Source organism: Peromyscus eremicus, chromosome 19, assembly GCF_949786415.1.
Source record: "Peromyscus eremicus chromosome 19, PerEre_H2_v1, whole genome shotgun sequence".
Taxonomy (NCBI): Eukaryota; Metazoa; Chordata; class Mammalia; order Rodentia; family Cricetidae; genus Peromyscus; species Peromyscus eremicus.
The window spans coordinates 36,499,400-36,526,495 of record NC_081435.1 but is presented as its reverse complement, the minus strand read 5'-3'; positions in this window follow the sequence as shown (position 1 = coordinate 36,526,495).

Below are 27,096 nucleotides of genomic sequence, written 5' to 3'. Positions count from 1 at the left end.
AACATAGCATGCGGTATACATACATAAATCCACACCCATACACATAAAAACATAGCATGCGGTATACGTACATAAATCCACATCCATACACATAAAAACATAGCACGTGGTATACACACATAAATCCGCATCCATACACATAAAAACATAGCATGCGGTATACATACATAAATCCACATCCATACACATAAAAACATAGCATGCGGTATACATACATAAATCCACATCCATACACATAAAAACATAGCATGTGGTATACATACGTAAATCCACATCCATACATATAAAAACATAGCATGTGGTATACATACATAAATCCACATCCATACATATAAAAACATAGCTTAAAAAACAGAATAGACCTAAAATCATACTTCACAATAACCAAGCACACATAAATGATGTGTAAAGTTTAGTTAAGAGCCATCTTCATTTTCAACAGCATCGTATATAGATAGAATGAGTTTCAGTTGACAAAGACAAATTAAAATTAAACTTCTGGTCTATACAGCAAGTTCCAGGACAGCCAGGGCTATACAGAGAAACCCTGTCTTGAGAAAAGAAAAAAAAAAAGGTTCTTAAATTGTTGAGATGCAAATGTTATTACTATTTTCATCTCTGAGAACTGGTAAAAGCTGGGACATTATTGAGTTCAATGTTTGGGAGTGAGTTATAGTCAGTCCCTAATTTTCTAGTTAGAGGCCTTTTTACTCTAACACACATGGATACTTACTCTCAAATAGGCATGGGAACCAGGTTCACTAGAGATGCAGAGCTGGCCCTCAACCCAAGTGTAGGTTGATCTGGCTCAGAAATGATGCCAAGGCCAGGGTGAAAATGGCAAATCAGGGAGAGCATGTCCCCCACCCATGGTCCACAGCTTCCTCAACTCTGTATCAGATACCACTTTGGTACCTGCCTCTTAGTGTGGTGGTGAAAAGTGATGACCAATGAAAGACAAATGCTATTGTGACTTGTTGATCACAGCCATAGACATCTTCTTTTGCTCCTCTTTTCCCAGTCACTGGGCTGTGCACCATCACAGGCTGAGGAGCTGACCAAAGAAAGAAAAGACAAAGACACCAATACTGAGTAGGAAAGCACATTCAGGTAAGTCCAGGCAGAAGAAAAGCCAGGTTCCCTAGAGAGCCCTTGCTGGGTACAACCAGAAACTTCAACAGCAGTCAAACAGAAAGATTAAACTTCGGGGAAAGTTCAAATACCATATGATTCAGGCGTCAGAAAAGAACCATGTGTATTGCTACATTCATAAAATCAAGTGGTGTTGATGGCTTATTGGAGGGTAGGGTTCTAAGTTTTACTAGACAGGAGAGTTCACTTCCCCCACATAAGAAAATAAGAATGGCCTCTGCTCAAAACCAGTTTTCTATATCTCAATTGGGAAACCTGTTTATTAAAGTCTTTGTAAACTGTGTTCATGCCTGGGGCTCCCTGATTAGATCACTTAAGCTCATTTGCTTCGTATCACATTCTAAGAACCAGGTGTGGAAAGATCTTGAGGCAGAGCCTCTTGTGCATTCTAGCATAGGAAAATCTTTTTGTCCTTCATTAGGATTAAACCGCCCTTGGGATAATCCTGACCCTAGAACTTTGCCTAAGTGTTTGCACAATACCTTATTTTAAAGGTCCATTGTTTCATGAAGTATCGCTTGGCTAGAAGGCTCAGCAAGATATTTCCCTGCTGTGACCTTCCATAAAGGAGGTCTTCTTGAAGACAGCCACACCTTCAGGGGATTATGGAAAAGACTCCAGTATCATGTCATTATTCTTCAAACTTCCACGCTGTTGAGGTGCAGATGTTTGTTTCTTAGCTGTGAATCAGCTTGCCCAAGTCTGTCATGCTGAAGGCCCTTGAAGTTACCAACAGCTTGAAGAGCAGCACACGTGAGACATGGCTTGTTTGCCACACCAAGTGTCTGCATGTTGGCACCACAACACTCCATGTGTCCATACACACTAGCAATGTCAAGAGACAGAAACACCCCAAAGTTCTGAGTGTGTGTCAAAATTGGGATGCTGGTTTTAAAACCTCCTCTTCAGTCTGGGGTGATGTTCCACTTTAGAATCTTGGCAGGAGAAAGGATCCTGACTCATCCTACTCATCCCTGGCAGCTGGGCATAGACATAAGACCTGGAATCAACCAATGAGATGCTCTTTTTCAGGGCTTAGAACACGGAGAGTATGCTACAATGATTTACAGCTGAAGCATGACCCTAGTTAGTTTTAATCAATAAATACTGGAGTCAATTGTCAGAGTAAAGCTGAAAGATCAGAGAAGCAGAGCAGCCAGCCACTAGAGACTTCTTACCTCTACAAAATCTCAGACCAAATGGGGGGACCCTGTCTCTATGGGTCCTCAGACTGAATGGGGGCAAGATCCTGTCTCCACCTCCCTAGTGCTGGGATTAAAGGCATGCATCACTGCCGCCTGGCTATATTTCTCTTTTAGACTGGTTCAATCTTGTGTAGCCCAGGGTGGCCTTGAACTCCTGATCTTCCTGCTTCCTCCTCCCAAGTGCTGGGATTGAAGGTGTATGCCACCACGGCCTGGACTCTCTGATCTCCAGGCAAACTTTATTTGTCAGAACACAAACAAAATATCATACAACATACAACCAAAGCAGGAGTGCAGAAGCCAGCTAGAGAGACAGACAACTTCCAAGTTTGTCACTGAAACAATCTTCCTGTGGCCTGAACTCGGCTGTCATCTCTCTACTGTCAACTATGTCTTAGCTATGCCACTGGTATTCTTCTCTAGCCTTCTATTCAGTCTGTGAATGATTCGGTATCCTTCCAATAAATATCCAATATAGCCCATCTGACTGACTGTGTGACCTTGGACAGATCACTGATGCCACTAAACAGGAGGATTGTCCTACTGCTATGGTGAGGAAAGTGTTTGAGTAGCACCCTACAGTTTCATGTGTTGGATACTTACTCCTCAATGTGATAACGTCAAGGTGGTGTAAGCTTTGAGAGGCAGGGGTCAGGTCAGTTGGGGAACCACCACTAGAAGAGATTAATGTATGTCAAGATTTTAATTAGTTCCCATGAGAATGACATAGCAGCCCCAGCTCCGGTGTTCCTTTTGTTTCCTGACTTTCCATGTGACTGCCCCCTTCTTCTAAACATTCTTACTAGGATGTCACTCCTCATACTGTGAAATAGGCAGAAGGCTCTCTTGAGGCTAAACCAGCAGAGAAGCTCAGTCTTTCCATTCCAACTTCCAAAACTGTAAGCTAAGGAAACCTCTTTTGTTTATAAAACATAGCTTCCAATATTTTGTTATAGCAACAGAAAGTAGACAAAGATATTAGTCAGTGATAATCATGATAATAGCTGTGTCTAAGATTAGTTGCAAGAATGAAATAAAATAGCTCTGAAGGGCTTGTGCAGCACAATGCCACAAACACAGTAAATATGAAAGAAATGTTACCTTCTGTTATTTTACTATTGAAGTCTGAGCATTTATTTACACGCGAGCTTTCTTCGTTAATATACCAAAAACTCTTTAAAAAGAGGATTGTACATCCATTACATTTATTTATACATTCGGTTAGCCAAGAAGCATTTATTTAAGCAGTTAGTCACCTTGAAAGGGAATGCAAAGGTAAGCGAAAAGCACCAAACGGACGCCAATTCCAAAGCTCTCAAATGGAGATGTAGAGCTGTGAAGCAAAGGGAATGAGAAGTCAAGATGCAGCTTTGCCACTTTAGAAAGGATAGTTCTGAGGCTAGTGTGGAACTTTGAAGTGGGGTTTCAAGATGGAAGAGTTAACCAACAAGAGTGGGCAAGATGAATATTCCAAGCATAAGAGTACACAGCTAAAGGTTTATGATAAGTGAGGTATTTTCAATGCTGAGGGATGAGACTGTCAAGGAATCTAAATGACAGTAGAGCATCATGGGCAGGAATGGTACCCTGCAGAGCTCATAGGTGATGTGTACCTCGAACATCTTGAGTGATGTTCTAAGATGAGTCGTATAAACAATTCTCTTTGGAAAAGTTGCTCTGGCTATAATATGAAGCCTGAATAATGTGAAACAAGTGATGGGGGCAGTACCTAGGAATCTAATGCTGTAGTCTGTGTAGAAGAAGGTAGTAGGTTGAAATAGGCACTCATAGTGCTTATGAAAAGAACTAGCAAATTGGGAGATTTGGGATTTAAAATCAGTGAGACTGCTTACTAAGGGAAGGAGATGCTAAAGAGATCCCTTATTTCCAGGTTTTAGAGTGGAGGTTTAGTGTGCTTGCAAAGAACCCTAAAGTACATATTCAAGTTACTTGCCATACAACAGTTCCCCCAAGTCTTAGGATACATAGGGTTTTGACATTTATGAAGTATGTTCACATGCATTTTAATGCATTCTTATGGAGGCCCATGTGGGAAATAATTTGCTTCTAGGTAACAAAACCAGTAAAGGAGGGTACTGGGACTGAAGACCCATATCCTACCACCCTGTTTCTATGTACATTCTGCTCCATACAGCTGATATTTACCCTATGTGGGTATTCTTTTTTCTAAAAAAAAAAAAAAAAAAAAAAAAAGCTGATAGACTTTTTATGTAAGTTTGTTTCCACAAATGCATATCATTTTACTCTGTACATTCCTGTGTAGAACCAGGCAATAGTTCTTACATTTCTTCTGCAAAATAAAGGGATAGAAAGACTTGCAGGCTAAATATCCATACTGACAATTTCTTGAATGAAGGTTAGTCCACCGATTCTTATACAACAATAAAAGTTGAACACCAGTTATGTCATAGAAGAGTATCTGGGAATGTGTAGCTTTTTAATATGCAACTTTTTAAATATGCAAAATGGAAACTTATCAAGCAACCCTTTAAAGATATTTTAAGGTTGAAATTTAATTATATAGTTATGAATCACTTCAGTGGCCTTGGTAAAGTAAGGGTTCATACCTTTTGTGGGAATCAGTGTTTAATCAATAACAATGCCGTGTTGGTATAGGACAAGAAAAGACAGGCTGGATGAGTTAATCATACAGTCACTCCCACAGGAATTTTTGGTGTTTGAGAGTCATTTTATGAATCTGAGAAAGGGGCTTAGATGTTCCTTGAGTAAATAGAGTTGCTGGACTTTTCCTTTTCATTGATTTCCTATTGATTTTTGTATATTAAGAGACAGAATCCATAGTCCATATGAGAAGCTGTTATCAGGACGAATTAATCCCATATTGAGACCAATTACAACTGCATCTTTATGGAAAAGAAATGGTCTTCATAACTTCAAGGAACTGAGCACCAACTCAGATATGCGACTTGATAAGACAATCTTTGTTTTCAAATCTGTAGCCTGGATGAAATAAAGACAAAGAAAGGTTTAATGACAATATAATGTACTGAAGTTTTAATAGAAGTGCTCTCAACTCTAAGATCCATGAGAGTCAGAAACATTTCTTGGTTGATTTTTCTGAATTTCTCAAAATTCAACCCATACTTTAGACTCCTATTAAAAGTATTCAGAAGGCACACATGAAAGAAATTTGGAGAGTTAAACACCATACGCAAATGCAAGGCTGCTCCCTCTTTGAGCTTCATATTCTGAGGTGAATTCATATCTGCGGTGAGTGGCTTGGTTTGATAATTCTTTAGTCTTGGCAAAAACACATTCCTTTTTTTTCTTCCCCTGAAGATAGTGAAAGGTTCCAGCAGATGAGAAGTATAGAGTGTGACCAACAGCCTGATGGATAAATTTTATCTCTATCTCATCTCAAAGCTGACAGAGAAATACTTAGGCGAACAGGACAAAGTCTATGGTACATTAAAATTTCACTTTAATATACAATCATCTCTCTGTTATTAAGGGATATATACACACTATGACATAATTTGTGGTGCCTACTTTTCAGCTTGACCAGAAAAGAAATTGGTCACATTTCTTTCTCAATATGGAAGACAGCAGAGTAAAGAACTGATTGTAGACATTGAATCAGGTCCTTCTTGCCAGTCATGTTAAAGTTGACAGGTGTGCATGTATTGAATAAAACATTAAATTAATGAGTGAAGAATGAATGAATGGAATCTAGTGGCACATGATGAAAGTCGTGACCTATGATGACATAGGTCAGTTACACTTTATGAAAGAAACCATTCATTACTGACACTGTCAGGCTAACTAAAATGATAGCAGATTCCTTCTATGAATTTCATAAGCTTTTGTGGTTTTAAAAAATTGGCATAAAACCACAACTTATAAATGCCTGTTCACAGGAGTCCTGCCTGCTACACAACTTTCTTGATACATAGCTTCCAGGTGGTTCTACCTACTTGTAAGGAGAAAAAAAAATTATACTTATTCTGATTACAACATATGGAGATGTAAATTATCCTTTACCTTATATGCATAAAATTATCTCCAAGTGTGGTTTTAAAGGATGGTGCTATTGCCTGAATACCACACCAAATTGATTAAAATAGATTATTATAAGACAAAGCTTAGTCTTGATTATTTCTAGTGTTTCTTGATCTGTGGTCTGAACTAAAAACTAATGAAACTCCTGTATAAGAGTTTCCTTGGCCAGACAGAATGTAGGTGCTATCCAGTCTTTTCAAATTTCAGTTACACAGGTATCACCCAGAGATCCTGTTAAAATGCAGATTTGGATTTTTGAGGGTCTTGGGTAGGGCCCAGATTAGGTCTATTTAAGAAGTTCCAAGTGGTATTATGATGCTAAATTGCTCCAAAAATCACACTAGGAAGACAAAGTACTGAACTGCTCATGAACTGTGGCCCCCTACAAGAAGAAAGAATAGATCTCTCAAGAGATGACATACAGCTGACACATATTCAGACCCTCTAAGGCCATTTAAATTTTGAAATAATGCAAGACTAGAGATTGAGAAATAGCCACAGCTTGCTAGCCTGGACCTCTTTAAGAGGTTTGCATACTACAGTCATTGCAGTCATTCAAGGGTTAATGCCTGCTGCATCTGGGACCCAACAGCTTCAGCACTAGTGGCTGTTTTTCAGTTCTGATTGGTTGGGCCTTTTGCTGAATTGGCTATTAAATCTCTTAAATATCACTCTGGAGCACCATACAGGCTGTGACCCTTGGAAGGGTCAAACCTAGAAAATGGTCCAATTGTCATTTTGAGGCTGTGTTATGTTGAAAGATGATTCTGTTTCCTCACTAATATAGGTGATTTTGATGAAAGAAGGCATGAAATGAGTACAGTTTATTACAATAGACAAATTAATTGTTTTTTTAAAGCCCAAGTTTGAAACCATTGAGTTTAAACACCCACCCCACCCCCACAAAAAAAGAAGGGAAAAGAGCTATAATTCATTATGTAAGTTTACCAAGAAGGAGATTGAGGAAAAAAAATTTAGTTTAATTAAAGGCTAAAAATTCTATAGAACTGAAAACAATGGGAAAGATTTGCTACTGTCATCAACAAAAGCACAGGCCTAGCTTGAGAAAAGTTATCCATAACTTATTATTATAAGGCATTCACTGCCTTGCTTTGACAAATGAGTAATTGCAATGCACTACGTATATTCTAATAACCACTTCTTATAAATTTTAGTGAGATACTTGTATTTAGAAAAATGGTGACATTTAATCATGTGCAATTACTTAGTTTGAAAAATAACTTTCCAGATTCGTAGATTTACCTCATTGTCTCTACATGTGTTAAGAATTTAAAAAATTAAAAAAATAAAAACTTGTGTGTGTGGGGGGGTGAATCTTAAACCTTTACTTTCGTGTATTTCTTCTAAAAGTATAATCAAGAAACCAAGCCACAACAACAACAAAAATGCATGTATGTGGTGGGAGGTGGGAGAGACTTTGTAACAACTGTGAAATTCCTTGACAATTGTGCAGGCACACTCAGCAGAATGAGCCAGTATAGACTTTGTCCTAGTGTGGTCATGCTGGTATTAGCTGCCACTCTCTTTGTGCCTAATTGAGGCAGCTGAGTCATAAGTTATCATGTGAACATCGTGTGCTTTGAGCATCTTCAAATCTGCTCATTAGGGTTGCTAACACACACTCAGGCAGTCTCCTCCGATTCGCAGGTGCACAGTGGCAGCCCATGCCATCCACAGGGCACATTTTCCAGTTAATCTATTTGGTTTTCCTTTTCCTCATTTTTCACTTTATCTCTACGTTTTAAAATGTACAACAAAATTGCTATCATAATTTCTGACATTATTTTTCTCTTCTCCCATGGATCTAAATCAAATACCATTTTATTTTGAATGCACTTCATAAAAGAAAATTTGAAGCTCAGAAACATGCATGGCAAATTATCTGTGAGCAACGCTTTCCCGAATCTGTCTCCTCTTTCCTACCAGGACCACCACCCCACCCCACCCCCGCCCCTTGCTAACACTTCTAATATCAGGACCAGAAAATCCTCCCACCATATGTCAAAGATATTTGATCTCTTTCTGTCTAAGCCTGTGGTGGGGCTTACAGTTCACACTGTCTGCTGTGTCTGATCCCTCCTCAGGGGAGTCTGATTTCACATCCTAACGGTCCCAAATAGACGCAAGAAATAGTTTCTTCTTGCCAGACTGAGAAAAGAACAACCATGAACAGCGAGAAGAAATAAACACATAGTGACTTCTAACTGAAAGAGCTGGACCTCTGTGTGGTCAGCTCCTATCTGCTTATCTGCGGTTCACTAGCCACCCCCTCCTGTGGGGTCATAACAAAGCAGAAATATGGTATCAGACCTGCCAAGCTTGGACAGATGGGGCCATTCAGGATACAGAGCAGGTATTTCCGGCCCTCTGTCTACTACAGACAGAAATTAATATGAAGCCTAAAGCATGGAGCTTTTCAAACAAAACTAGTAGAAATATATTTTAGAATGCAAAATAGTATTGAAGAGCAGATCATGGAAAAAGCCAATCCAAGTCCACACTGAAGAGCGATAGCTGTATAATGTGTTCCCAAATGCAACAGCCTTTCTATTTTTCTCTCCATTTGTTTCTGACTGCCGTCTCCTCATGGAGGACCTGGCATGTGGTGACCCTCCTGCTGCTGCCTGCAATGAGGGACCCTGTGATGGCATATGAGAGCTTTGTGACTCCTGGGGTGAAGTTTTCTCATTCTGTTTCTAACCCAAGCAAGAGCTAATTTAACCACATGCTGCCATCTTGAAATTATAGGCCACTGGGACTTCTAGAGAATCAACTTCTTTTTATGCCTATTGGGAAGCCCAACTACCCCCTGTGTGGATCTGAAGGTTATGTTTTCATCTCTGGGTGAGAGAAACAGACTGGCCATACAATAGCACATGGACGGATGTGGGATGGGGGGGCAGTGTTCAAGACGGGGTTGCTTTCTGATGCGGTGGTCATGTTAGCATATTGAGGACAGTGAAGAAAAGTAATGGAACTCAGTAGAACAAACTACCTTGTTGGGAGGATGGAAGAAGCTACCCATATCTGCCATCCTTCTGGAGGTGAGGTTACTCTATCCTGCTTTTATTTCCTCCCCGCTTTACCAGACCCTCCTGTGGGTGAGCCCTGCTTACCATATCTGCCATCCCCCAGCCTGTTTGCAGACAGCAGACTTCTGTCACTGTATCAGAAAAGAATAAAGCCAATCAATACCAAAGTATACAATTTATTTTTGCTTAGGAATACATACAGTACTTATTTTGGGCTGGTGTCTTAAGACTTATACTCATGTTAATAAAACATTTTTCATAATAAGGAAAAACATGCAAAGCTCACCTGTCTCTGCATCCAGCATGCAGACTCAGGAAGAACCCAGGAGAAAGGTAGTTCTACCACTAAGCAATTTCCACTCTAATTGGTGTTTCACCTCAAGTACTTATCCATGTTACTTCTCTCAGAGAAATGATGGATGTCAGAGGATACTTGTACAATTGCTTTACAAATTGGGACCAAAATTTCACTTGTAAAAATGTTTTTTTTGGGGGGAAAAAAGAAAGAAAAAAACAGGTCAGAGAAGTATAGGCAAAAAGAAAGAAATTTGATAGAATATGTCACACTTACAGGTAGAAGGAACAAACTCCTTTCTGGACTTTAACCTAAAGGACAGACACCTTAAAATGACAATTTATGAGCATTGCAGCAAAGCCTTGTTTTGTTTAATCTCTTTCTTCTTTTAATTTCTCAGTTGAGGAAGGGAAGAGTCCCGGTAACAAAGGGAACATTGATGGGGGCACTACCACTTTCTCATAAAGACTTCAGGTACCATCTGATAGGTCAATTACTGCATATTACAAAGACATACAGTTGCATTTGCAATGTGTATCATTTCTGGAAGGATGCTATTGAGAGACTGTGCCATCTTGTAGCTGGAGCCTCCTGGTTCCTTTGGTAGTTTTGCTCTTACATATAATCAGTTGAAACTGGTATACACCACACAATTAAACTTCAAACAAAGTCATGGAAATACAAAATGATTCGTCTGCTTTCCTTGGTGTGCTTGGAAATGAAGTTGAACTCTGAGATTGCCAAGGAACCCCTTTATGAACTCTCCTGGAAAACTTAGCTCTGGCCTTTCCCTGCCCTCTGCCATTGACTGAGGCACCACAGAAATGTTCTTGTGGTCATATTTTCTGTCCTTTATTTATATTGTAGGTTTTTATTTTCTTTGTTCTTGTGTTTCTGGGAACTGAACCTAGGGCCTGGAACATGTCTGGCTAGACCTGTATCAGTGAACTATGACCTCCTTCTTACTTTTTTAGTATGAGACAAGATCTCAGTAAGTTACCAAGAGTGGCCTTGAAATTATGATCCCTCTGACTCATCCTCTCAAGTAGATAGGGTTACAGCTTTCCACTACATAGGCTTTTTAAATAATAGTCTTCATATGAAAGATCCAAATAATTCATACACACACACACACACACACAAAAAAAAAAAAAACTAATGAAAAAGGCCATGAATTTGAAAGCAAGCAAGGAGGGATATATGGGGGAACTGGAGGGAGAAACAAAAAGAGGAAATTATGTAATTATATTTTAATCTCAAAACAACAAACACCCATGAAAGAAAGAAAGAAAGAAAGAAAGAAAGAAAGAAAGAAAGAAAGAAAGAAAGAAAGAAAAGAAGGAAGGAAGGAAGGAAGGAAGGAAGGAAGGAAGGAAGGAAGGAAGGAAGGAAGTCATTCCAGTCATACAAATTCATGCAGCAAGACAAATAGTAGGGACCATAAGGGCCTTTCTTCCTTTTGAAGAACTAGAGAAAACATGCCCAGACTCAATGCTTGGCAGAAAGCTAAACTGCAAAACAACAGCACGTCTGGCCACAGTATGGCTAATAACCCATAAGCTTCCATTCACAGCTGGGAAATGACAGGCACCTCACAACACTGTGCACTTTAAATGGTTTAAGAACATCACTCATTTTTCTACACCTATTCACTTGTTCTCTAGATGTGTTCTCATGTCTGTGCTTGCTTATATGGTATCAGCATTTAAAAGGTATCAGGGGCTATGGATGTAGCTCAAGTGATAACCTGCTTACCTAGGATGCATGAAGTTCTGGGTTCAATTCTCAGCATCCCATAAACTTGTCATAGTGGCATATCCTAGAACCCCAGCACTTGAGAAGTGGAGATAAAGAGATGTAAAGTTCAAGGTCACCTGGATATAGGGAACTCTTCTGAGACAGACAGATAGAATGAGAAAGAATGAGAATGGACTACGTTAGGCAATAAACACTGAAAGAGGACTATACCAAAAAAGTGTTCCCAAAAGCTTAATGCATGTTGCCTCAGGTACTTTAACAAAGACAGACTATACTAAATGAATGAGCACAATATCACAAAAACTACAGCAGCTCACTTCATTTAAAATGGATGTAGAAACTAGAGCCTGAAGCAGGGTGGAAAATTAAATATGTGCCCCTAAGGACATCAGGACACTGTTGGAGAAGACAGCTCAGATTCTGACATATGTACCAACAGGAGAAAGAAATCAAGGTCGAGTTAGATCATTGAAAACGAATTGACTTCCTTTTTAAAGAACAGAAAATCATGACAATACAGAGGTCTGTGAGATGAGGGAACACTATTTATCGTTGTTTTTCAGGACCATACATCAAAGCAAAGAGAAGAGAGCAAAACAACCCCTGATGTTTAATGGAGAATATAAAACACATTTGTAAGCAAAAAGAAAGCAATATAAGCTTAAGCAGCAAAAAAAGCTCAGAAATCCAGTAAATGCTGAGGAATAATCAACTGTTCCCTAGTTGAAGAGCCCATGCTTTTAGACACATGTAGATACTCTCCAAACCATAGGAATTTTCAGTTATGTGTATACACTCACCCTTCATAGAGGAATCAATCAGACTGTTTCCCTGGACTACTTACACTAATCTTTTTTTTTTTTTTTTTTTTTTTTTTTTGGTTTTTCGAGACAGGGTTTCTCTGTGTAGCTTTGCGCCTTTCCTGGAACTCACTTGGTAGCCCAGGCTGGCCTCGAACTCACAGAGATCTGCCTGGCTCTGCCTCCCGAGTGCTGGGATTAAAGGCATGCGCCACCACCGCCCGGCCTACTTACACTAATCTTAACAAGCAGAGACAGCAAACTGGACCTCAGTCTGTCAGCTGCAAAGGTCAAAGGTAAAACAAACAAACAAACGAAAAACCTGAGGAGAGCTTCCTTTATCAACAAGAAACCAAATAGACAGATGCAAACCTGTTTCTCTCACCAAGAAAATCTATTTAGGGCTCTTAAATAGTATGCTCACAATGCTCATCCCAACCCTGGAACAAGAGCCTTCTCTTTCCATAGGGATAAGACTTAAAAAAAAAAAAAAGTGTGCCTTTTTCTTTCATGTTTACTTAGACATACATCAGTTCAACCATCAAGAGTTTTCTAGAAACAGTATCTAGACTTTGTCTTGTCTTCAGTCCCACCAAACAAGGTAGACTCTAGCACAGTTTATACCCTAAGCTAATCTGTAATTCAATTGAAAGACATCCTATGAGGACACAGGTTGGTCTGCCATTGAAATGTTCCACGGATCTGTGTTTAAACTCTAAACTTTAAATGTTGTACATCTACATTCTAATATAAAGCAGCTTTAAATGCAGCTGCCAGCAGCAGGCAATAGCTCAACTGCCTGTTAGTGACCCCGGTCATTGTTATATTCACAGCCATGGAGTAATCGCTGCTGTTGTGACTGAGTTCACATTGGTTCTTCACCAGATGATGGGCTTCACTGGCTGCATTAGTTATTATTTCTTACATAGTTTTTCTTATATTTATTGGATGGACTCTTATTTGGCATTTTCTCCAGGGAATATACAAATCAACATACTTAATTTAATGAGTTCCATTACACTTTTTGAATAGCATCAAGGCACAAGGAAAATTACATCGGGGTACTATTCGGAGCTGTAATATGTCAACTAAGGTCAGGAAATCTAGTTGATCAATCAGTTAGCTTTAGCATGCTGCGTTGTATCTAAGTACTGAAGCACACAGCACTAGATAGTTGGGTCCTTACAACTCTTTCCCTTTGCATCTCTCCTTATCATTATCTTACAACCAGCTAACCACACTTAAATAGATTGTATGTTTTCCCACCGGGCAAAACACCTTATAGTTCTTCTGTTCTTTCTACTGCCGTTTCCTCTTGTTACACAGATATCTCGCACTTTGCACTGTGGCTTTCCCATGCTTCACACACTTCTGGTCAAATTGATTTTTCTGTACTCTACTCTGAAATATCATGCATAAAATCTTCCATTGGGGTCCTGGCTTGCCATAAGAGAGGGGCTTTCCACAATCACCCTGACCCCATCACCAGGTCTTCTCCTTCCTCACCAACACTTTATAGTCACAATGGGCCTCTTAGCTTCTATTTACTTTCTTTCCTCTTGGTTCTTATTTGCAAAATACATTCAGCAAAGTCAACTCACCTTATCCTGAAAAATCATTGTCACCCAAGAGCCTTACTGATCCGTCTATGAATCAAGTTTGCTCTCATTAATACTGAAAAATACATTATTTAAGAACATTGTACACATGATCTTGCATAAATATGACTGAAGAGATACTAGGAAAGCATTATCAGTCATCCCATTATTTGGAATGAAGAAATTGAGCCACCTCTATGAGTAAGTCTCTTATGCACATTGTTATGCAACTATTAAGTAGCAGGGACATAATGTTCAAACCATTAATTACCTCATTGTACCACATTCTCCTGGGGACTTCAAGATGTTTCAATTTTAGTACTTTCATTACATTACTTACATTATTATTTTCATATATGTTCTTTTCATCACCTGCTGTGAGTCATAAGCCATTCAAGGCAGATATTTATCCCAATGCCTTCAGTAAAATACCAGTTGGGATAGTTAATTCTCTACTCCACCAAATATTTCTGACCTTACAGAACACATGTGTTAATACTCAACATCTCTCTGTTATTCTGACATGATCCTATGCAAGCTGTGGTCAGTGAAGTATGAAGAGAAGTGTTTTGCTGTTGTTGTTGTTGTTGTTGTTGTTGTTGTTGTTGTTTTGTTTTGTTTCATTTTAAGAGGCAGAGTCCAGATAGATACTGTGTAAATGGCATGGCTTCCAGAGTACAGAGTACCAGCTGACCTATGCCCCTGAAAGAAACAAACTTTGCAACTTTATCACTTATTTTTGGAAGTTGTTTATTATCACAGCACAATAAGATCATCTAACCAACATATGATGGTTATGACAGGCAAATGCCAGAATGGGTGTATGGGTAAATAAAAGCCCAATGAAATCACTGATGACTATTAAATACTCCCAAAAGTCTGCAAGAAATGTAGTAAAGAATGAAGCTTCTTACCAAGAGAATTTGCTTAAGAATTTTACTTAAAGCTCATTTGTAGTCAGGTTCTGAAATTATGAAAGAAGATTACAGCAAATCCAGTTTTGATTTAAAACCCTCTGAAAGTTCTGTTTGTAGGGCGGTTCTCCAATTTGGAACAGTTCTTTCTTTTCTGTTGTCCCTTCCTCCGAATAACTGTTCTCCAGTCCCACCCTCATTCCTTTTCCCTGTGATGTGTTTGCACTGTTCAGTTTTTAAGAGTCTCTGGCAGTGCACAGTAAACTTCCCCATCACAGAGACTATATACAGAGCAGTCCTTCCCCATATATCACAGTTAAATTTCCAGTCTCTCTCCCAGGTATAAAAATAAATGAGAAAAAATATACAGTACTAAGTCCCAGGTTAACCAAGAGAGCTAATGCTTCGGGAAACTTAATTTTCATATTTATCAGCTCTTATTTTGACTTGTGTTGACAATACATTTTTTTTTACTTCCCAGCTTTATAATCTAGATTCAAGTGAGTAGGTACTATAATACATTGTTTACAATGATCAAAAGTCCTCACATGTCAACTCCATACACTATTGAATACTGTAAGGCCTGAACAGATACAGTGAGAAGCAATATAAGAGGTTTTCTATTTGTTTAATTTCTAGAAGAGTGCAAGTTAAAACTTTAAACATCAATTTTTTTCATCATTTACAGACTACAGTGTATATAGAATCCATAATAAAAACGGGAAGACTTAATTTTAAAAGTACTAGTTAAGTGGAGCATTTTGCATTTTAGTTGATATAGGAATTCCCCAAATTCCAACTAAGTGGTGTATTTATGGAAGGAATTCTGATAATATCTCACAGCTCCTCTGAAGGCAATATGTGTGCCCGATTAGACTTTCCAAGATCAGAAGACTTCATTACACAATGAAGCTGAGGTTGATTTCTAGTACTTACATGAGTAGTGAGGTTTAACAAGTGGGAAAACAGGGGTATTCCTGAGGTAAAATCCCTCCTGACACTGGGTGTACTCTAGAAGCAGGAATAGTACCTTTGCTTCCCCTGGTTTAGGCCCAAAGCTGATGTGAAACCCCGTGAGCTAGGGTCACTACAAACCAGGGAGAGTTGTACTTGCTAGTAACAATTTAATTTGCACGATCACAGCCTAGCCTTATTGAATTCTTTCCAAGTCCCAGAGGCAAGAAGATATTGCTGTACTTAACTATTCAATAAGGTTTACTTTTGGCCTCGCTGGTGCAGCCTGGTTATATATTCCGCATCATCTAGTTTAAACATATTGAGCAATCAATTTAAACTTGTTATTGTCATTGGGGTTTGAAAATTTAATAAGCAATTACCTGAACACATTCCTTTATGTTTTTAATTTCTACTGAGATGCTGTTCCACTTCCAGGCCTAAAGCAATCATGCCCTCCAGAATTTCTAATTGAATGAGTCCATAATGCAAGCCTTTTGCTTGACTGTATTTTCCTTGTGTGATTTATGAAGGTAAATGAAATAACATCTTCTTAAGGATAGAGCCAAGAATAAGGGAAATTTTCAAAGATCTGGTGTGGCTGGATGTTAACACTCATATTTTAATGTGAAGGGAGCCAACTGATCCATTCTCTGCCTTGCACAGCAATGCCTTTTCTTAAAAATTAAATCTGAAATGTTTCACTATCTTATTTTCAGAGGTGATGTTGGGCACCAAATGTAGTTGGAAGTTTTTCTGGGTCTCACCTGGTCCACAGCCACTCAGACCCAAATAAACACACAGAGGCTTATATTAGTTATGAACTGTATGGCCATTAGCTCAGGCTTATTACTGACTAGCTCTTACACTTAAATTAACCCATAATTCTTATTCATGTTTAGCCCCGTGGCTTGGTACCTTTTCTCAGTTCTGCCTTGTCATCTTGCTTCCTCTGTGTCTGGCTGGTGACTCCTGATTCTGCCCTTTCTCTTCCCAGCATTCCCTTCGTCTGCTCACCCCACCTATACTTCCTGCCTGGCTACTGGCCAATCAGCGTTTTATTAAACCAGTGTACAAGAGCATTATCCCACAGCATTTCCCCTTTTTTTTATCTAATCAAAAAGGAAGGTTTTTAACTTTAACATAGTAAAATTACATATAATGGAACAGTTATCAAGCAAGAATTACAGTTGTCTATCTCTTTATCCTCTATCCATCTGTCATGAATTTACCATATACCTATCATCTATCTGTCTGTCTATCATCTATCTAGCACTAATCAATCTATCATCTATCTATCTATCTATCTATCTATCTATCTATCTATCTATCTACCATCTACCTATCTCTCATCTCTCTATCTATCTATCATCTATCATCTATCATCTATCATTTATCTTTGATGATGGTGATCCTACAGCATTCAGTGGTCATCTTTCATCCATAGGAACTATTTTTTCCACAGAAGGGATGTAGAAAGTAATTCTGAAAATTGAGTAGGTTTATTATTATTAATTGGATTTTCCTCTTGTTTTATGTCTAAATCAGGGGTCAACAAATTTTTCTTATAGAAAGTCAGATGGCAAATGCTTTAAGCTTTGCAGCTATGCTGTTTTTATACTGAAAACTCTGCTTGGGTTTTTCAGGACAAAAGCAACAGTAAAGGAAACACAGATAAATGGGTGGGACTCAGTTCAGTGTGACCATATTTACTGAAACAGATTGAGCCAGGTTTTGATGAGTGCCCACAGTAACAATCTTCACTAGTGGCCTAGACTAACTAAGTATATGGATATTTTTTCTGTGTAAGGTTGGCTGGTTTAATTCATTGAGGTTTTGGATTTTTTTGTTTTATAAAAACATGATTTTTTTCTCTCATTTTTTTTTGCCCAATAGGTTTTTGTCTATTTGCTCTGTAAACACTGACATTTTACATTATTGTTTTACATGATTTTCCTTATCAAAAGGAAGAGTATATAGTCCTAACCTGTTACCATTGTTTTACTTACTAACTGAGAAATTATTATAGCCATTGTGGAAATTAGTCTAGAGATTCCACAAAAAATTAAAATTAGAACGATATATGTCCTGGTTCTTTCACTACTGGGCATATACCCAAGGAATTCCATACCCTGCCAAAGACATATTTGTATCCCCAAATTGTCCATTAACAGATGAATGGAGAATAAAAGTTTGGTATATAGTGGAATATTATTCAGCTCTAAAGAAAAATGAAGTTTAAAAAGTTGTAGGAAGAGCTCCCATCTTGCCCCGGACTTCCCTTCTGAAGCACAGCCCCACTGGGAAGGATCCCCTTCTCCAAGACCCCTGGCAGACCCTGCAGTCTCCACGCCCTGCCCCCATGCCCATCCGCCTGAGCCCCAAGCCTCTTCCTGAGACTTAGAGGCCCGCCCCCAGCTCCCATCTTGCCCCGGACTTCCCTTCTGAAGCACAGGTGAGTGCCCTAACTTGCCCCCAACCCCATCCCGGGGCACCAGCCACTCCAGGGAAGACCTGCCCAACTTGGCCCCAGGTTCTGGTCACAGGGCAGGTTCCCTTCTAGCCCCACCGGGAAGGATCCCCTTCTTTAAGACCCCTGGCAGACCCTGCAGTCTCCATGCCCTGCCCCCACCCCCATCCGCCTGAGCCCCAAGCCTCTTCCTGAGACTTAGAGGCCAGCCCCCAGCTCCCATCTTGCCCCGGACTTCCCTTCTGAAGCACAGGTGAGTCCCCTAACTTGCCCCAACCCCATCCCTGGGCACCAGCCACTCTGGGGAAGACCTGCCCAACTTGGCCCCAGGTTCTGGTCACCAGGCAGGTTCCCTTCTAGCCCCACCGGGAAGGATCCCCTTCTCCAAGACCCCTGGCAGACCCTGCAGTCTCCACGCCCTGACCCCACGCCCATCCGCCCAAGCCCCAGCCTCTTCTTGAGACTTAGAGGCTGGCCCCCAGCTCCCATCTTGCCCCGGATTTCCCATCTGGAGGAGAGAGAGAGAGAGAGAGAGAGAGAGAGAGAGAGAGAAGAGCACCCATCCTCCCCCGGACTTCCCTTCTGAACAAGAGCTCCCATCCTGCCCCGGACTTCCAATTTGGACAAGAGAGCTCCCATCTGGACAAGAGAGAGAGACTTCCTGAATCTGTCAGCTCTGTCTGAACCAAGTGTGCGGATAAGGCCAAGAACAAACCACAAGGAGATGGGCAGACGTCAAGGCAGAAACACATACAACAAAATGAATAGCAATACACCATCACCAGGCCCTAGCCCTCTTCCAACACCTAGACCTGAACATCAGAAATTGGAAGAAGCAGAAGAAAATAGCCTTATGAATGTCATCATGAAGAAGCTAGAGGCTCGTGTAGAGGAAAAGACAAAAAAATGTGAAGAACGCTGTAAACAACTAGAGGAAAGGGCAAACAAATTAGAAGAAATCAATAAAGTCCTGGAAGAGAACAATAAAATACTGAAAGAAAATCAAGAAAAATCAATGAAACAAATGAAGGAAACAGTCGAAGACCTGAAAAGGGAAATAGAAAAAATGAAGAAGACACAAACAGAGGGAATGCTGGAAATAGAAAATCTGAGAAAACGATTGGGAACTTCAGATGCAAGTATAATCAACAGAATGCAAGAGATGGAAGAGAGAATCTCTAGCGTTGAAGATACAATAGAAGAAATGGATTCATCAGTCAAAGAAAACACTAAAGTCAACAAAGTCATGAACCAAAATGTCCAAGAAATTTGGGACACCATGAAAAGACCAAACCTACGAATAATAGGGGTAGAAGAAGGAGAAGAATACCAACTCAAGGGCACAGAAAATATATTCAACAAGATCATAGAAGAAAACTTTCCCAACTTAAAGAAGGAAATGCCTATGAAGATACAGGAAGCCTATAGAACACCAAACAGACTAGACCCCCAAAAAAAGTCCCCTCGCCACATAATAATTAAATAATTAAACGTACAGAATAAAGAAAGAATATTAAGAGCAGCAAAGGAAAAAGGCCAAGTGACATATAAAGGCAAACCTATCAGAATAACACCCGATTTCTCAATGGAGACTTTGAAAGCCAGAAGGTCCTGGACAGATGTAATGCAGACACTAAGAGACCATGGATGTCAGCCTAGACTAATATACCCAGCAAAACTTTCAATCATCATAGATGGAGTGAACAAGACATTCCATGACAAAGCCAGATTTAAACAATATTTATCCACAAACCCAGCCCTACAGAAAGCACTAGAAGGAAAATTCCAACCTAAGGAAGTCAGATACACCCTCGAAAACGCAGGCAATAGATAAAGCCACAGCAGTAAACCCCAACGAAGAAAAGTACACACACATCACCACCAAAAAATAACAGGAATGAACAATCACTGGACATTAATATCCCTCAATATCAATGGACTTAATTCACCTATAAAAAGACATAGGCTTACAGAGTGGATACAAAAGCAGGACCCATCTTTCTGCTGCATACAAGAAACACATCTCAAATTCAAAGATAGACACTACCTAAAAATAAAAGGCTGGGAAAAGACTTTCCAATCAAACGGTCTTAAGAAACAAGCGGGTGTAGCCATCCTGATATCCAGCAAAATAGACTTCAAACTAAAATCAATCAAAAGAGATCAAGAAGGGCATTACATACTCATCACAGGAAAGATCCACCAAGATGAAAAAAGAAATTGAAGAAGATGTCAGAAAATGGAAAGATCTCCCATGCTCATGGATAGGCAGAACTAACATAGTAAAAATGGCAATCTTACCAAAAGCAATCTACAGATTCAATGCAATCCCCATCAAAATACCAACACAATTCTTCACAGACCTGGAAAGAATAATACTCAACTTCATAGGGAAAAACAAAAAACCCAGGATAGCCAAAAGAATCCTGTACAATAAAACAACCTCTGGAGGCATCACGATCCCTGACTTCAAGCTGTACTATAGAGCTACAGTAATAAAAACAGCTTGGTACTGGCATAAAAACCGACATGTGGACCAATGGAATCGAATTGAAGACCCTGACATTAATCCGCACACCTATGAACAAATAATTTTTGACAAAGAAGCCAAAAGTGCACAATGGAAAAAAGAAAGCATCTTCAACAAATGGTGCTGGCAAAACTGGATATCAACATGTAGAAGGCTGCAAATAGATCCATATCTATCACCGTGCACAAAACTTAAGTCCAAGTGGATCAAGGACCTCAACATAAATCCAGCTACTCTGAACCTGCTAGAAGAGAAAGTAGGAAGTAGTCTTGAACGCATTGGCATAGGAGACCACTTTCTAAATAGAACACCAGTAGCACAGACACTGAGAGAAACAATCAATCAATGGGACCTCTTGAAACTGAGAAGCTTTTGTAGGGCAAAGGATACGGTCAACAAAGCAAAGCGACAGCCTACAGAATGGGAAAAGATATTCACCAATCCCACATCTGACAGAGGACTGATATCCAGAATATATAAGGAACTCAAGAAATTAGACATCAAAATGCCCAACAGTCCAATTAAGAAATGGGCTATAGAACTAAACAGAGAATTCTCAACAGAGGAAACTCAAATGGCTGAAAGACACTTAAGGAATTGCTCAACATCCCTAATCATCAGGGAAATGCAAATCAAAACAACTCTGAGATACCACCTTACGCCTGTCAGAATGGCTAAGATCAAAAACACTGAAGACACCTTATACTGGAGAGGATGTGGAGCTAGGGGAACTCTCCTTCACTGCTGGTGGGAATGCAAGCTTGTACAACCACTTTGGAAATCAATATGGTGATTTCTTAGAAAATTGGAAATCCATCTCCCCCAAGATCCAGCTATACCACTCTTGGGCATATACCCAAGGAATGCTCAACCACACCACAAGAGCACTTGTTCAGCTATGTTCATATCAGCGTTGTTTGTAATAGCCAGAACATGGAAACAACCTAGATGCCCTTCAACTGAAGAATGGATAAACAAAATGTGGTACATATACACAATGGAATACTACTCAGCAGAGAAAAACAATGACATCATGAGTTTTGCAGACAAATGGATGGACCTAGAAAAAATCATCCTGAGTGAGGTATCCCAGACTCAGAAAGACAAACATGGTATGTACTCACTCATAACAGGATACTAGATGTGGAACAAGGATGACTGGACTGCTACTCACATCACCAGGCAGGCTACCTGGAAAACAGGACCCCAAAAAAGACACAGGGATCGCCCAATGACAGAGAAATGGAATGAGATCTACATGAACAGCCTGGACATGAGTGGGGGTAGTGAAGGGCGAGGGTCGAGGGAAAGAGAGCTTGGGTGAGTGGGAGATCCCAGATGGATCAACAACAGAGAGGGAGAACAAGGAATAGGAGACCATGGTAAATGAAGACCACATGAGAATAGGAAGAAACAAAGTGCTAGAGAGGCCCACAGAAATCCACAAAGATACCCCCACAACAGACTGCTGGCAATGGTTGAGATACAGCCCAAACTGACCTACTCTGGTGATGGGATGGCCAAACACCCTAATTGTCGTGCTAGAAACCTCATCTAACTACTGAGGGATCTGGATGCAGAGATCCATGACTAGGCCCCAGGTGGATCTCTGGGAGTCCAATTAGCGAGAATGAGGAGGGTTTATATGAGAGAGAATTGTTGAGACCAAGGTCGGATAAAGCACAGAGACAAATAGCCAAACAAATGGAAACACATGAAATATGAACCAATGGCTGAGGGGTCACCAACTGGATCAGGCCCTCTGAGTGGGTGAGACAGTTGATTGGCCTGATCTGTTTGGGAGGCATCCAGGCAGTGGCACTGGGTCCTGTGCTCATTGCATGAGTCGGCTGTTTGAAACCTGGGGCCTATGCAGGGTCCCTTGGCTCAGCCTGGGAGGAGGGGACTGGACCTACCTGGACTGAGTCCACCAGGTTGATCTCAGTCTGTGGGGAAGGCTTTGCCCTGGAGGAGATTGGAATGGGGGGCGGGCTGGGGGGAAGGTGAGGGGGGCGGGAGGGGGGAGAACAAGGGAATCTGTGCCTGTATGTAGAACTTAATTGTATTGCAAAATAAAATTTAAAAAAAAATAAAAAATAAAAAAAATAAAAAAAATGTGAATTGCAAAAAAAAAAGTTGTAGGAAAATTAATAGACTTAGAATACATAATATTGATAATATTAAGTGAGGTCACACAATCTCAGAAAGAAATAATGAGCATTTTTTCCCTTGCTTGGTATATATATATATATATATATATATATATATATATATATATATATATATATTATAAGAAAATGAACAAGAAAGCTAAATATTAGGGCCTGAGGAAGGACTGAATTCAGATAATAGACATGAGTTATGAAAGAGGATATTGAGCTAATTGTTTTTCTGGTTCTAATTCAGTCATGGATTTATTTACTCATTTATTTTTGGTCTTGGTGATAAATACATGCATAAAATATATTTGATAATGAGAGCACAGAATTTAATGCAAAGCTCCATAGCTTCAGTTCTGAATCCCTAGTGTAAATGTATAGAGAGTCATTGAATTGCATGGGACTTAGGTTTGGTTATAATTTTAATGTAGGTTCTTTTTATTTATTTGAAACTTTTTTGTAAAAAAAAAAAAAAAAGAAAGAAAGGATTTATAAAGTTAGTTTTTTAAAAAAGAGAAAGTACCACTTCAGTCCTTGTCCTGGCAATACTTGCTTATTTTGCTAATGTGTACTCATTAGATTTCTCTTCCTCCTTCTGGCCTCCTTTCCTTGTCCTCAGTCATATGTACCTAAAAATCTTAGTGAGGGGACGGGAGGGGGATGGGGGGGTAGGGTGGGGGTGGGACATGGTACTTTTAGACACCAAAATTAAAACAACAATTATCATCATCAGCTCTTCTACTAGGGCATTTGGGTTTTAATCCCAATGTATGATGCTTTAAAACGAAACTGTAACCTTGCTTGACTGATTTTGTCAACCCAGGGGCTCTGCTCAACTTTGGTCAGTTCTGCCTGCCTTTCCTTGCCTGCATGATCTAGGGATCTGTCCTGTGGAAAGGTGATCAATTAGATGAATAGGCCTCATTACTTTGAGGTTAATAAAAGATTTTGTATTCTGAGATACACACAGAAGTAAGTCTGAGTCAGCATGTTATTTATGGGATGGGGAACAGAAGGAAAATTGTTTATCTAACAGATCACAGTCCTGAAAAGGCTCTTACTGTCTTGGCAGACTTGATTCCATCTCCTTTTCTTCCTGAGCCGGAGAGAGGCTGTCCAGATTACAGATGTGACGGCAGGAAAGTCCTTACCAGCTGAGTTCCTCCCTACAATGTGTCTTGTGACAAGCTGACATTCTGTAAATGCCACTTTCAAGAAGAAAGATTATGTCCAGAGATTACAATCTCCTTTTAAAACTTCTTTGTTTCTTCACTTACTAAGGTTAAGCAATATTGGGCAAGCAACTGGATGTCTACTTGCTTTTATGACCCATGGCCTCTATCCATTCCTCACTACCACTATAATAATACTGAATTTAAATCATATTTATTTTTCTTCACTTGCCCAACTGAAATGGCTCTAGGTTGAAGGAACCCAAGCAGTGAGAGACAAGTTTTTTTCTGGCCCTAGAGATGTTCAGAATGAGACCTGATATCCAAAGCAGAGAAGTAAGCATATATGTGAGTATGACAGCTAAAAAGCTTGAACCAGGTGCTGGAGAGATGGGTTCAACAGTTGAGAGAACTTAGTGTTCTTGAAAAGGACCAGGTTCAGTTCCCAGCACCCATATGGTGGCTCACAGTTGTCTGTAGGGTTTCTAATGCCATCTTCAGATCTCTGTAGGCATCATGCCCACATGTGACCCACATGCATACAGGCAGGCAGACACTCATGTACACAAAATACAAATGAACAAGCCTTTGAGAGTCCAGAGTGCTAACCATTACACCATGGAACCAAAAAAAGAAATAAATCATTTTAAAACTTGAAAGTAAAAAAATCGTGAACCAATGGTACCTCCAATCTGCTTGGTTGTGTGAAAGACAGGTTATTCTTCAATGCCCTGCAAAGTGCACCCATGATGCGAAGATACTCCCTGGCTTAGCCCTTCAGACAATACGAATTTCAGGAAACCTGACCTTTTCTTCCCAACAGTTCCCAAGTAAAGCTAAAGGAATGAACTCCAGGCTTCACTCTTAAAGAACGGTTCTGAGAGCTTCACAAGGTTTCCTGCTTCTGCATGTGTGTGCTCAGCTGCGGAGGTGCTCACTCCCTCTACACCAGTGGTCCTACCCTTCCTAACGCTGCCACTCTTTAATACAGTTCCTCATGTGGTGGTGACCTCCAACAATAACATTATTTTCGTTGCTACTTCATTACTATAATTTTTCTACTATTATGAATCGTAATGTAAATATCTGATATGCCGAATGATCTTAGTTGACCTCTGTGAAAGGGTCATTCAGTCCCCAAAGAAGCTGCTACCTACAGGTTGAGAACAGCTGCTCTATACATATGTCTTGGGATTGTGCTAATGATGCACATCGATCTTATCCTTTGAGAAGAACTAAAATGTCTTTCCCTTGTAACAGAAATATGTTTCTCAACAAGAAACTTGGAGATTAAAAAAAAAAAAGAAGAAATTAAAAAAAAAGAATTAAAAAAAATCTAACCTGTAATGACAAACAATAGAGGGACAAGTTAGAACTTGAGAGTGAATACAACTGTCCCGGAGAGAGTGCAAGGCACTCCAAAGTGGGACATTACGAAATCAGTGTAAGAAAACACGGCATAAAGGAGAGGAAGAAGAAAGGTAGAGTCGGGGAAGGGGAACCACGTATGGAAGTGTAAAAGGAGTGGAAGGCTGCTGCTATGAGACCTTGTAAGTTGGTCCTTAGTCTACATGAATCTGACAAGCCATAGAAAGGCTCAGGGTTTGGGTGAAGTGGATGATGCCTGCATTCACGGTGTCGATAAGTGAAGGCATGTCCCTGCAGTTGTGGCATTTCCTACTTGCTCACACAGGCCTGTCCAGCTCAGCCCATTCTCCACACACGGTGACACACTCTTCCGTCTCATGTCAGAGGTGGCCATTAAGTTCGTGTTGTCGTGTTGTCTCCTGGGCCTTTAATGCCTTTAGATCGCAGCGTGAAGGTGGGACCTGGTGGTACTCATGCATCATCACTTTTTGCTGATCCCTTAAAGCAAACAAAAGTACAAAGGCATGGAATTCTACTGATCTGTGCTTCCTGTCTGTAATCTGCCAGGCAGGTACCTCATCTCTGCATGGATCCTTCCGTGAAGACAAAGCATTTCCTAACCCAGTACACTTTCAAAAACAAATAACTGTGAAGCAGCCCTTCATTCTGAAATACAACCAAAATAAATGCTTTAATGCCCACATTATCAGCAATGCAGACTATCAGTCTTAAATATCTCTTGTAGTGAATGCTAAGATTTCCCATTAAAAACGCACTTTGTTTTTCAAGCTTTTGAGCTGAGCCATGAAAGCCTCTCTAGAAACATCAATAATCTCCTGTCCCTGGGCTTCCACTCCCATAGATAATTGACTGGAAATGCTGTAAAGGGAAACTGTGCCTCATGCCACCATCTCTCTGGGGCCTAACCTCCAAACCTGCAGAAGAGATTAAGATGAGATGGTGTGTCAGGAGCAAATGATGAGGGGTCTGTGCGATCATCTTTCATTGGTGCCTTGGATGTTTCATTCAGTGGAACAAAGACATCATTGACATCTCTAAGTGGTTCAAGGGCCAAGTGGAAAAACTGGTTTTCAACTGCTTCAACTCACAGCCAGAAGCAAAGACCAGGAGCACAGAAGCAGGAAGGAGAGAGGGGGCTGATGTTATTCACTGCAGAAGGAGGTTTCCTGACAACAGTGGCCAAACATCTAACAGAGAAATCAGCACCTGGTAGGAGCTTATCAGTAGAACTTCAAGGCTTGGAAGCATCCCTGCTGTGAAGCAAGACTACCATAAAATCTTGTGACATATAGCATAGGAACCTCTCTCTTTCTCTCTTCTGTCCATAAAGGGATCTCCATTTTACCAGTCAGCATCTGCTGCTGTGACTCCTGTAGCCATATCATTATCTAAAATTATTCTGGCCTAACCATTACCAAAATGTACATAGGAATAAGAGGAATCAATTCAATGTAGTAAGAATAGTTTCTCCTGTATGAATGGGAAAAAATAACTGAGACCTGACAAAACTTTGACAGAGTTCTTCTTATTAGTGATTCTAAAAGTATCTCTCCACGGAGACCTCTGATGAAGCAAAACAGCTTCCCATTTAGAGAGCTATGCCATG